Source organism: Sminthopsis crassicaudata, chromosome 6, assembly GCF_048593235.1.
Source record: "Sminthopsis crassicaudata isolate SCR6 chromosome 6, ASM4859323v1, whole genome shotgun sequence".
NCBI lineage: Eukaryota > Metazoa > Chordata > Mammalia > Dasyuromorphia > Dasyuridae > Sminthopsis > Sminthopsis crassicaudata.
Genome location: NC_133622.1, coordinates 69,966,936 through 69,977,130, shown reverse-complemented (window position 1 = coordinate 69,977,130; position 10,195 = coordinate 69,966,936).

Here is a 10,195-nt window from a genome sequence, read left to right as displayed (position 1 = left end):
CACAAAATAAAACCCTAAGGCTATAAAAACAACCATTGATACAGAAACATGGTTATCAAAGTATTTTAAATTTCAAATTCCTGGACCCCCTGAAATTTGCCCATAGATCCCAGGTGAAGAATCCTTCTTTTAAAAGAATATTATCTCCAAGTTTAATTATTTGCTTCGTTGATATTAGAAGCTATTGTGAATCTCAATTTAATCAAAACTATTTGCCTGGTTGAATAGAACTAATTATTAGTGTAGAAACAAAAAACAAAATCCCAAAATTTTCCCAGATTCAAAAGGCTACAGAATCTCTGAGTCATTTGTTCTCAAAAGCAAGCCTTTTCATCTACCAACAACTTCTTTCTGTCCTTGTCATAAGAAAGTCTCTTCATAGAAAAGATAGACATTAATGGGCACTTCTAATACATAATGTACTACAAGTATATAAATAAGTTCAAGGGTCATCTCTAAGTAAAGGGCTTTATCTTTTTTTGAGCATCTCTCTGTTTGCATGACCATCCCTTAAGACCTTTACTTTCTCCATCAATGGAGAGAAGCAGAAAGAGAAAGATGTTACACATCATAGCTACACACTTATAGCATCAAAGACTATGGCTGTTATTTTTCCATTTGGAGTGCATAATTTTTCCCTCTCTCCATTGGACCACTACTTATCTATCTTTTTAGGAGAAAATCTTGCTTTTTAACCATCAGGTATTTGCATGTAATTTGTATATAATTCTTAGGTTTAGCAATTAAACCTTGCACTTAATTTTTCCTGTTGAACTTTGGTTTTTGATCCAGATTTATTTCTGAGAAAGCTTGGAGTTAAATGCTTGCAACATCTCAGTTCAAATTCTGATTCTGAGACTTGCTAGGTTTATTACAATGGGTAAGTCATTTAACTGAAATCTCAGCTATCCCAGGAACATAAGCAAGTAATAAGTGTGTTAGCATGCAATAATACTAGCTCCTCTCTGAGTGGATGGTGTCTACTTTCCTATGTAGAGAAAATAACCTTCTCTGATATGCTAGAAAATAAACCTTTTTTTTTTTTTTTTTTTTTTTTTTTTTTGCAAAGACTATGTCTGATAGTCCAACATTTGCTTTAGGACTGAATAATCAGAAGATTCAGATCAGGATTTTTTTTTTAGTTTAAAAAAAAGAGTAAAGCAGTTTTTACTATGAATGAGTCATGAAACCAATGCATAATCTTTTGAAATGTTACTTAGATCCTAGGAGAGACTTTGTTGAATCCAAACATATAAAAACAGCAGTAAAATAGGTATTGTTGGCCAAACAAAACCATCCCAGAAGAATGGAACTTTGGAGTCTCTTTAATAACTCAGACAACTGGACTTCCTGCCAAGATGGCTGCATGGAGGCAGACAGTTGCTTGAGCTCTGCATTTTCTCTCAGAACTCACTTCATGACAAGCCTCGGAGTTAATGCTTGAACGGAAAAGAAATCCACAAATAATCACCAAGAGACGACATCCTTGAAATTCGTTTGCTTGCGGGAGGATCGAACAGATTGGGCACAGACCAAGGGCAGGCAGCCAGAGTGAGACAGACAGCTCACATTGCTCAGACTGGTGGGGGGAGGAGTGGGATCTCTTCCATTTCTATGAAAAGGCTTTTACTCCAGTGTGGATGTTCCCTCTTGGCAGCAAGCCAGGAGCAACGGAGAAGGTGTAAACACCAGAGGTAAAGAATAAAACCCCAGAAAGCTAGCCTCTCTCGGGAACCGGCCACCCCCAACCCCCACCTGGACTGACTCAGCGCCTTCTCAGAGCCTCAAAGCGCAGATTCAGCACAGCCATCGCTGTTCTGTTAGTGGCTCTCTGCTGCCCTATCCCCAGTCTGTAGAGGAAGCCCATTAACACCATCCAGCCCCCCCCCCCCCCAAAATAGACCAATTGTTTCTCTTGTCAATTTGTTTTCTTCTATTCCGCTCTGACAAAATGAACAAAAAAATTTAAAAGGGCTCTAACTATTGACAGCTTCTGTATGGAGAAAGAACAGACTTCAAACATTGAGGAGACTAAAAACAGACTGTCCCAAGAGGACTCCCCTAAGGGGGATATGATCTGCTTCTCAATACAAAAGAATCTCATAGAGGAAATCAAAAAGGCTCTCACAAGAGAGCTGGAAGAGAAATGGGAAAAGGAAAGGGAAGCTTGGCAAGAGAGCCTGGAGAAGTCATTCCACACATTTAAAGACAGAGTGGATAAAGAAAACAAATCATTGAGAAATAAAATTAGTGAATTAGAAAAGGCAAACAACTCCAAGGAAAACAGAATTAATGAGCTGGAAAAGGTAAACAACTCCAAAGAAAACAGGATTAGTGAGTTGGAAAAGGTAAACAACTCCAAGGAAAACAGGATTAGTGAGCTGGAAAAAGAAAACAGCTCTCTAAAAAATAAAATGGATAAAATGGAAAAAAATTCCATAGAAGAAAAAAACTCACTTAAAAACACAATTGGACAATTACAAAAAGATATAAAAAAGTGAGTGAAGAAAGTACATCATTGAAAATTAGACTTGAACAAGTAGAAATAAATGAATCAAGGAGAAACCAAGAAGTAGTCAAGCAAAACCAGAGAAATGAAGCAATGGAAAAGAATGTCAAGTACCTTATTAGAAAGACAACAGACCTGGAAAACAGATCCAGGAGAGACAATTTGAGAATAATCGGACTCCCTGAAAAATGTGAGGAAAAAAAGAGCTTGGACACTATTTTCCAGGAAATTATCAAAGAGAATTGCCCAGATGTTTTGGAAACAGAGGGTAAAATAGACATTGAAAAAATTCATCAATCACCTACTGAAAGGGACCCTAAAATCAAAACGCCAAGAAATATAGTGGCCAAGTTCAAAAACCATCAGACAAAGGAAAAAATACTGGAAGCTGCTAGAAAAAAGCAATTCAGATATGGAGGAGCCACAATAAGGATAATCCAGGATCTAGCAGCATCCACATTAAAAGAACGCAGGGCCTGGAACATGATATTCCAAAAGGCTAAGGAACTAGATATGCAGCCAAGAATAACTTACCCAGCAAAAATGACCATCGTTTTCCAGGGAAGAAGATGGACATTTAACGGAATAAATGAATTCCATCTATTCTTGATGAAAAAAACAGACCTATGTAAAATGTTTGATCTTCAAATACAGAACTCAAGAGATTTCTAAAAAGGTAAAAAGAAATATTGAGAAATATACTTCTGCCATAAAAATATATAAAGAACATATGTATAATTTGTCCTAGAAACTAGAGATGGAAAGGAAATTATATCATACAAAAGGGTAAAGTGGTGGTACTACATCTCATGAAGAGGCAAAGGTAACCTATTATATCTGAGAGAAAGAAAGGAGGGAGATGAACATAGTATGTATCAATAGACATATTTGATTTATGGTGAAATTTCTTCCACTTCATTGAAAGTTAGAGGGAAGGAGTAAGCTAAGGGGAAGGGAATACAGAAATTGTGAGGAAAAGGGGTAAAATAAGGGGAGGAACTTTGAGGTGGGGGAGGGATACTAAAAAGGGAGGGCTGTGAAAAGCAAGTGGTGTTCACAAGTTTAATACTGGGTAGGGGGGGTAAGAGGGAAGGAAAGGGAAAAAACATAAGCAGGGGTTAACAGGATGGCAAGCAATATAGAATTAGTCATTCTAACCATAAATGTGAATGGGGTAAACTCCTTCATAACGAGGAAGCAGTTAGCAGACTGGATTAAAAGTCAGAATCCTACTATATGTTGTTTACAGGAAACACACCTGAAACAGGGTGATACATTCAAACTAAAAGTAAAAGGTTGTAGCAGAATCTATTATGCTTCAGGCAAAGCCAAAAAAAGCAGGGGTAGCCATCTTCATCTCAGATAAAGCAAAAACAAAAATTGATCTAATTAAAAGAGATAAGGAAGGGCATCATATCCTGCTAAAGGGTAGCATCAATAATCAAGCATCATCAATATTAAACATATATGCACCAAGTGGTGCAGCATCTAAATTCTTAAAAGAGAAATTAAGAGAGCTGCAAAAAGAAATAGATAGCAAAACTATAATAGTTTTGCTATCTATTTCTTTTTGCAGCTCTCTTAATTAGTGGGAGATAGTGGGAGATCTCAACCTTGCACTCTCAGAATTAGATAAATCAAACCACAAAATAAATAAGAAAGAAGTCAAAGAGGTAAATAGAATACTAGAAAAGTTGAATATGATAGATCTTTGGCAAAAGCTAAATGGAGACAGAAAGGAGTATACTTTCTTCTCAGCAGTTCATGGAACCTATACAAAAATTGATCATATACTAGGGCATAAAAACCTCAAAATCAAATGCAGTAAGGCAGAAATAGTAAATGCATCATTTTCAGACCACAATGCAATCAAAATCACATTTAATAAAAAGCCAGGGGAAAATAGACCCAAAAATAATTGGAAACTAAATAATCTTATACTAAAGAATGATTGGGTAAAACAGCAAATCATAGACATAATTAATAACTTCACCCAAGAAAATGGCAATAATGAGACATCATACCAAAATGTGTGAGATACAGCCAAAGCAGTAATAAGGGGAAGTTTTATATCTCTACAGGCCTACTTGCATAAAATAGAGAAAAATAGGGCCAACGAATTGGGCTTGCAACTAAAATTGCTAGAAAAGGAACAAATTAAAAACCCCCAGACAAACACAAAACTTGAAATTCTAAAAATAAAAGGTAAGATTAATAAAATTGAAAGTAAAAAAAAAAACTATTGAATTAATTAATAAAACTAAGAGTTGGTTCTATGAAAACAACCAACAAAATAGACAATCCCTTAGTAAACCTGATTAAAAAAAGGAAAGAGAAAAAGCAAATTGTTAGTCTTGAAAATGAAAAGGGAGAACTCACTACTAATGAAGAGGAAATTAGAACAATAGTTAGGAGCTACTTTGCTCAACTTTATGCCAATAAATTCGTTAACTTAAATGAAATGGAAGAATACCTTCAAAAATATAGCTTGCCCAGATTAACAGAGGAAGAAGTAAGCAATCTAAATAGTCCCATCTCAGAAAAAGAAATAGAACAAGCTATTAACCAACTCCCTAAGAAAAAATCCCTAGGACCAGATGGATTTACATGTGAGTTCTACCAAACATTTAAAGAACAACTAACTCCAATGCTATATAAACTATTTGAAAAAATAGGGATTGAAGGAGTCCTACCAAATTGCTTTTATGACACAGACATGGTACTGATACCTAAACCAGGTAGGCTGAAAACTGAGAAAGAAAATTATAGACCAATCTTCCTAATAAATATTGATGCTAAAATCTTAAATAAAACATTATCAAAATGACTACAGAAAATCATCCCCAGGATAATACCCTATGACCAAGTGGGATTTATACCAGGAATGCAGGGCTGGTTCATTATTAGCAAAACTATTAGCATAATTAACTATATCAATAACCAAATTAACAAAAACAATATGATCATCTCAATAGATGTAGAAAAAGCATTTGATAAAATCCAACATCCATTCCTACTAAAAACACTTGAGAGTATAGGAATAAATGGACTATTCCTTAAAATAATAAGGAGCATATATTTGAAACCGTCAGTAAACAACATATGTAATGGTGATAAACTAGAACCTATCCCAGTAAGATCAGGAGTAAAACAAGGTTGCCTACTATCACCATTACTATTCAACATTATACTAGAAATGTTAGCCTCGGCTATAAGAGCCAAGAAAGAGATTCAAGGAATTAGAGTAGGTAATGAGGAAATCAAACTATCACTCTTTGCAGATGACATGATGGTATACTTAGAGAACCCCAAAGAGTCTGCTAAAAAGCTATTAGAAATAATTCAGAACTTTAGCAAAGTTACAGGATACAAAATAAATCCACATAAATCCTCAGCATTTTTATACATTACCAACACAATCCAACAGCAAGAGATACAAAGAGAAATTCCATTCAAAATAATGGACGATAGTATAAAATATTTGGGAATATATCTACCAAAGGAAAGTCAGGAATTATATGAGCAAAATTACAAAACACTTGCCACAAGAATAAAGTCAATTTTAAATAATTGGAAAGACATTAAGTGCTCTTGGATAGGCTGAGTGAATATAATTAAGATGACAATACTCCCTAAACTAATCTATTTATTTAGTGCTATACCAATCAGACTCCCAAGAAACTATTTTAATTATCTAGAAAAAATAATAACAAAATTCATATGGAAGAACAAAAGGTCAAGAATTTTAAGGGAAGTAATGAAAAAAAAAAATCAAATGAAGCTGTACCTAATCTAGAAGTATATTATAAAGCAGCAGTCACCAAAACCATCTGGTATTGGCTAACAAATAGACTAGTTGATCAGTGGAATAGGTTAGGTTCACAGGGCAAGATAGTGAATAAAAATAGCAATCTAGTGTTTGACAAACCCAAAGATCCCAACTTCTGGGATAAGAATTCATTATTTGACAAAAACTGCTGGGAAAACTGGAAATTAGTATGGCAGAAACTAGGCATGGACCCACATTTAACACCACTAAGATAAGACCAAAATGGGTCCAAGATTTAAGCATAAAGAACGAGATCATAAATAAATTAGAGGAACATAGGATAGTTTACCTGTCAGACTTGTGGAGAAGGAAGGAATTTGTGTCCGAAGGAGAACTAGAGATCATTATTGATCACAAAATAGAAAATTTTGATTATCTCAAATTAAAAAGCTTTTGCACAAACAAAACTAATGCAAACAAGATTAGAAACGAATAAAGGTTCTGGTAAAGGCCTCATCTCCAAAATATACAGATAATTGACCTTAATTTATAAGAAATCAAGCCATTCTCCAATTGATAAATGGTCAAAGGATATGAACAGACAATTTTATATGATGAAATTGAAACTATTTCTACTCATATGAAAGTGTTCCAAATCACTATTGATCAGAGAAATGCAAATTAAGACAACTCTAAGATACCACTACACACTTGTCAGATTGGCTAAGATAACAAGAACAAATAAAGATGAATGTTGGAGAGGATGTGGAAAAACTGGGACACTGATGCATTGTTGGTGGAGTTGTGAAAGAATCCAACCATTCTGGAGAGCAATCTGGAATTAATGCCCCAAAAGTTATCAAAATGTGCATACTCTTTGATCCAGCAGTGCTACTACTGGGCTTATATCCCAAAGAAATACTAAAGAAGGGAAAGGGACCTGTATGTGCCAATATGTTTGTGGCAGCCCTTTTTGCAGTGGCTAGAAACTGGAAAATGAATGGATGCCCATCAATTGGAGAATGGTTGGGTAAATTATGGTATATGAATGTTATGGAATATTATTGTTCTATAAGAAATGACCAATAGGATGAATACAGAGAGGCTTGGAGAGACTTACATCAACTGATGCTGAGTGAAACGAGCAGAACTAGGCGATCATTATACACTTCAACAATGATACTGTATGAGGATATATTCTGATGGAAGTGGATATCTTCAACATAGAGAAGAGCTAATCCAATACCAATTGATCAATAATGGACAGAATCAGTTATAACCAGCAAAGGTACACTGGGAATTGAGTGTAAACTGTTAGCATTTTTTTTTGTTTTTCTCCCCAGGTTATTTTTACCTTCTGAATCCAATTCATTGTTCCTTTGCAACAACAAAATTCGGTTCTGCACATATATATTGTACCTAGGATATACTATAAAATATTTAATATGTATGGGAATGCCTGCCATCTAGGGGAGGGGATGGAGGGAAGTAGGGGAAAATTCGGAACAGAAGGAAGTACAAGGGATAATGTTGTAAAAAATGTTATAATTATAAAATTAATTTTAAAAAGACAAAAAAATAACTCAGACAACTACATATGCAAGTTTAAATATAAGCAGAAAAATAAAACACAGCGTATTAAATCCATAAATGAATGCTGATGACAACTATCTACTATCTACAAACATTGTGGTAATAAAAGAGCATGTACATTAGGCTTGGAATTAGGAAGATTCTGGTTCAAATCCCTTTTTTGACACTTGAAAAACAGATTGCGAAACAGAAGGAAATTTACATGGGGTAACTGAAGCCAAAAGAGATTAAGGGATTTAAGTGACATGCATAAAATCAAATAGCAAATAGCAGATCTGGGAACTACTAGCTTTGAAAACCTGGATGAGTCACTTAACCCCCAAATTTAGGCAATTTTCTAGGATTTATCATGTTAAAACACCTTTTACCCTCTGAACTGTTAAAGTGGCAGATAGTACACAAAATATTCGAAGCCCTCTGTGATACTGTTCATCATAGTTCATCCTCTGGGAGAGCTGGACACCCTTAGTGTATCCTTTGCCCAACCATTATTGGTTATTTATGTCCGACCTCTTAATGGTTTTGACACCTGAAAATTGCAAATGCTCTTTATTTCTTTTTTTTTTTAATAGTCTTTCATCTATAATTTAGAAATATAGAGTACGTAGACAAGGCACACCAGCCTAGAAGTCTGGAGACCAGGGCCACATCCTGGTTCTTGTATATGTTGACTGTGTGACAATTAGAATGTCATCCCCTTTTTAGTCCTTCATAATAGGAATAATAATTATTCCTAGAGGTTGTTATGGGCTTGGTGACCCATAAAGAACTATAAACATGCAAATTATTATTCCTGTGTATCATACTTAATAGGAATAGCTCCTTCTGTTGAGACCCCCCTTCCCATTATCTGTTCAACACTAATGTGGGCATGTTTATAGTGGTCTTACCCTCATTGGAAACCCTTGGATAAATGTGATTCCACTCACAGAGCAGGACCAATGGTGAGCAGAAGCCATGTGTCAAGGCAATAATCCTACTTCACTGCCCTCAGAGCTGCCAATCATTTTCATAGGACATAATAATGATGCTAATAATAACAATAGCCATAACAACAATAGCATTTATATGGCCCTTAAGAGTTTATAAAATATTGTATTATATAAAATATTATCTCATTTTATCCCCAGAACCTTGAGAGAAAAGTATTATTATTAACCCTATTTTACAGATGAGTAAATTCTGACACAGAGGTTCAGTGACTAGCCCAAGTTCACCCAGATAATGAGGGTCAGAGCTGGGATTCAGGTGTTCTCAGATCCCAGATCCACCATTTGTTCCCCTCACTTCCTTATGTCCATGTAACTTGTTGAGTTACTAAGAGAAGCTGCTCAGTATTCAATAAGTTTTCTTCCAGAGCCTGAGAAAAACATCTCAGGTGATTATGAACTGATTTGTGACCCACTCATCCCATGCATAATGTAAAGTGTTGGGCAGGCATTTTATCAAAAGATTAATCCAGTCAAAGCCATTGAGTGCTCACTTCAAAAGCAAACATGTTTGACTATCAAGCATATGGGCCACCATCACATTCTGTGGATGCACCAGAAATATTAAGTCAATCAATTAGCTCCCTTGATGGTTTAAAACTGCCCAAGTAGGCTATTTAAAAAAATCCATCAGGCTGCTTTAAATTCCAGTGAAAGTATCCTGTTCAGCAGACCCCATTATGTTAATCTGCTCTAAGTGGTTGGGAAGGAGGCTAGGTTCTTGACAATTGAACAGAAAACTCATAACAAATGAGAATTTCTTCATTATGAGGGAAGCTATTTTATCTAGCTCTGCATTTACTATACAATTATAATGCAATAAACATTTATTAAGCACTTACTGTGTGCAGAGCACAAAATAAATATTGAGAGAGAGATGCAAAGCTAAATAAGAACAATCTCTTGGAATTTAGGTGAAGATAAAACAGAATACTCCCTCTGGAGGACATGTCTTAATCCTCCCTCTAAAATTTGTTTGCCCAAGTAAATAAATTGCCCAACTTCTTCCGGCTCCATTTCTTCATTTATAAAATGAGAGCATTGGACTAGATGGCCTCTGAGCTGAAAATCCTCAGATCTGATGACAGTTGTAATGTAGTTCATGACAGAACCAAGAGAAATATAGAGCTATAAAGCAAAATGTTCTCTAAGGGCAAAGGGGAAAGACTATCACAAATCTGATCATCAGGGGCGACAAAAAAGTACAATTTTCTTCCATCTTCTATACTTTGCAACTTTATCAAGCCATGATTAGTACTCAGTTAAATAAGCGCCTATGTACAAGGCATTGGGCAAGACACATGGCTGCAAAGAGAAAAATGAAATAATAGCTGT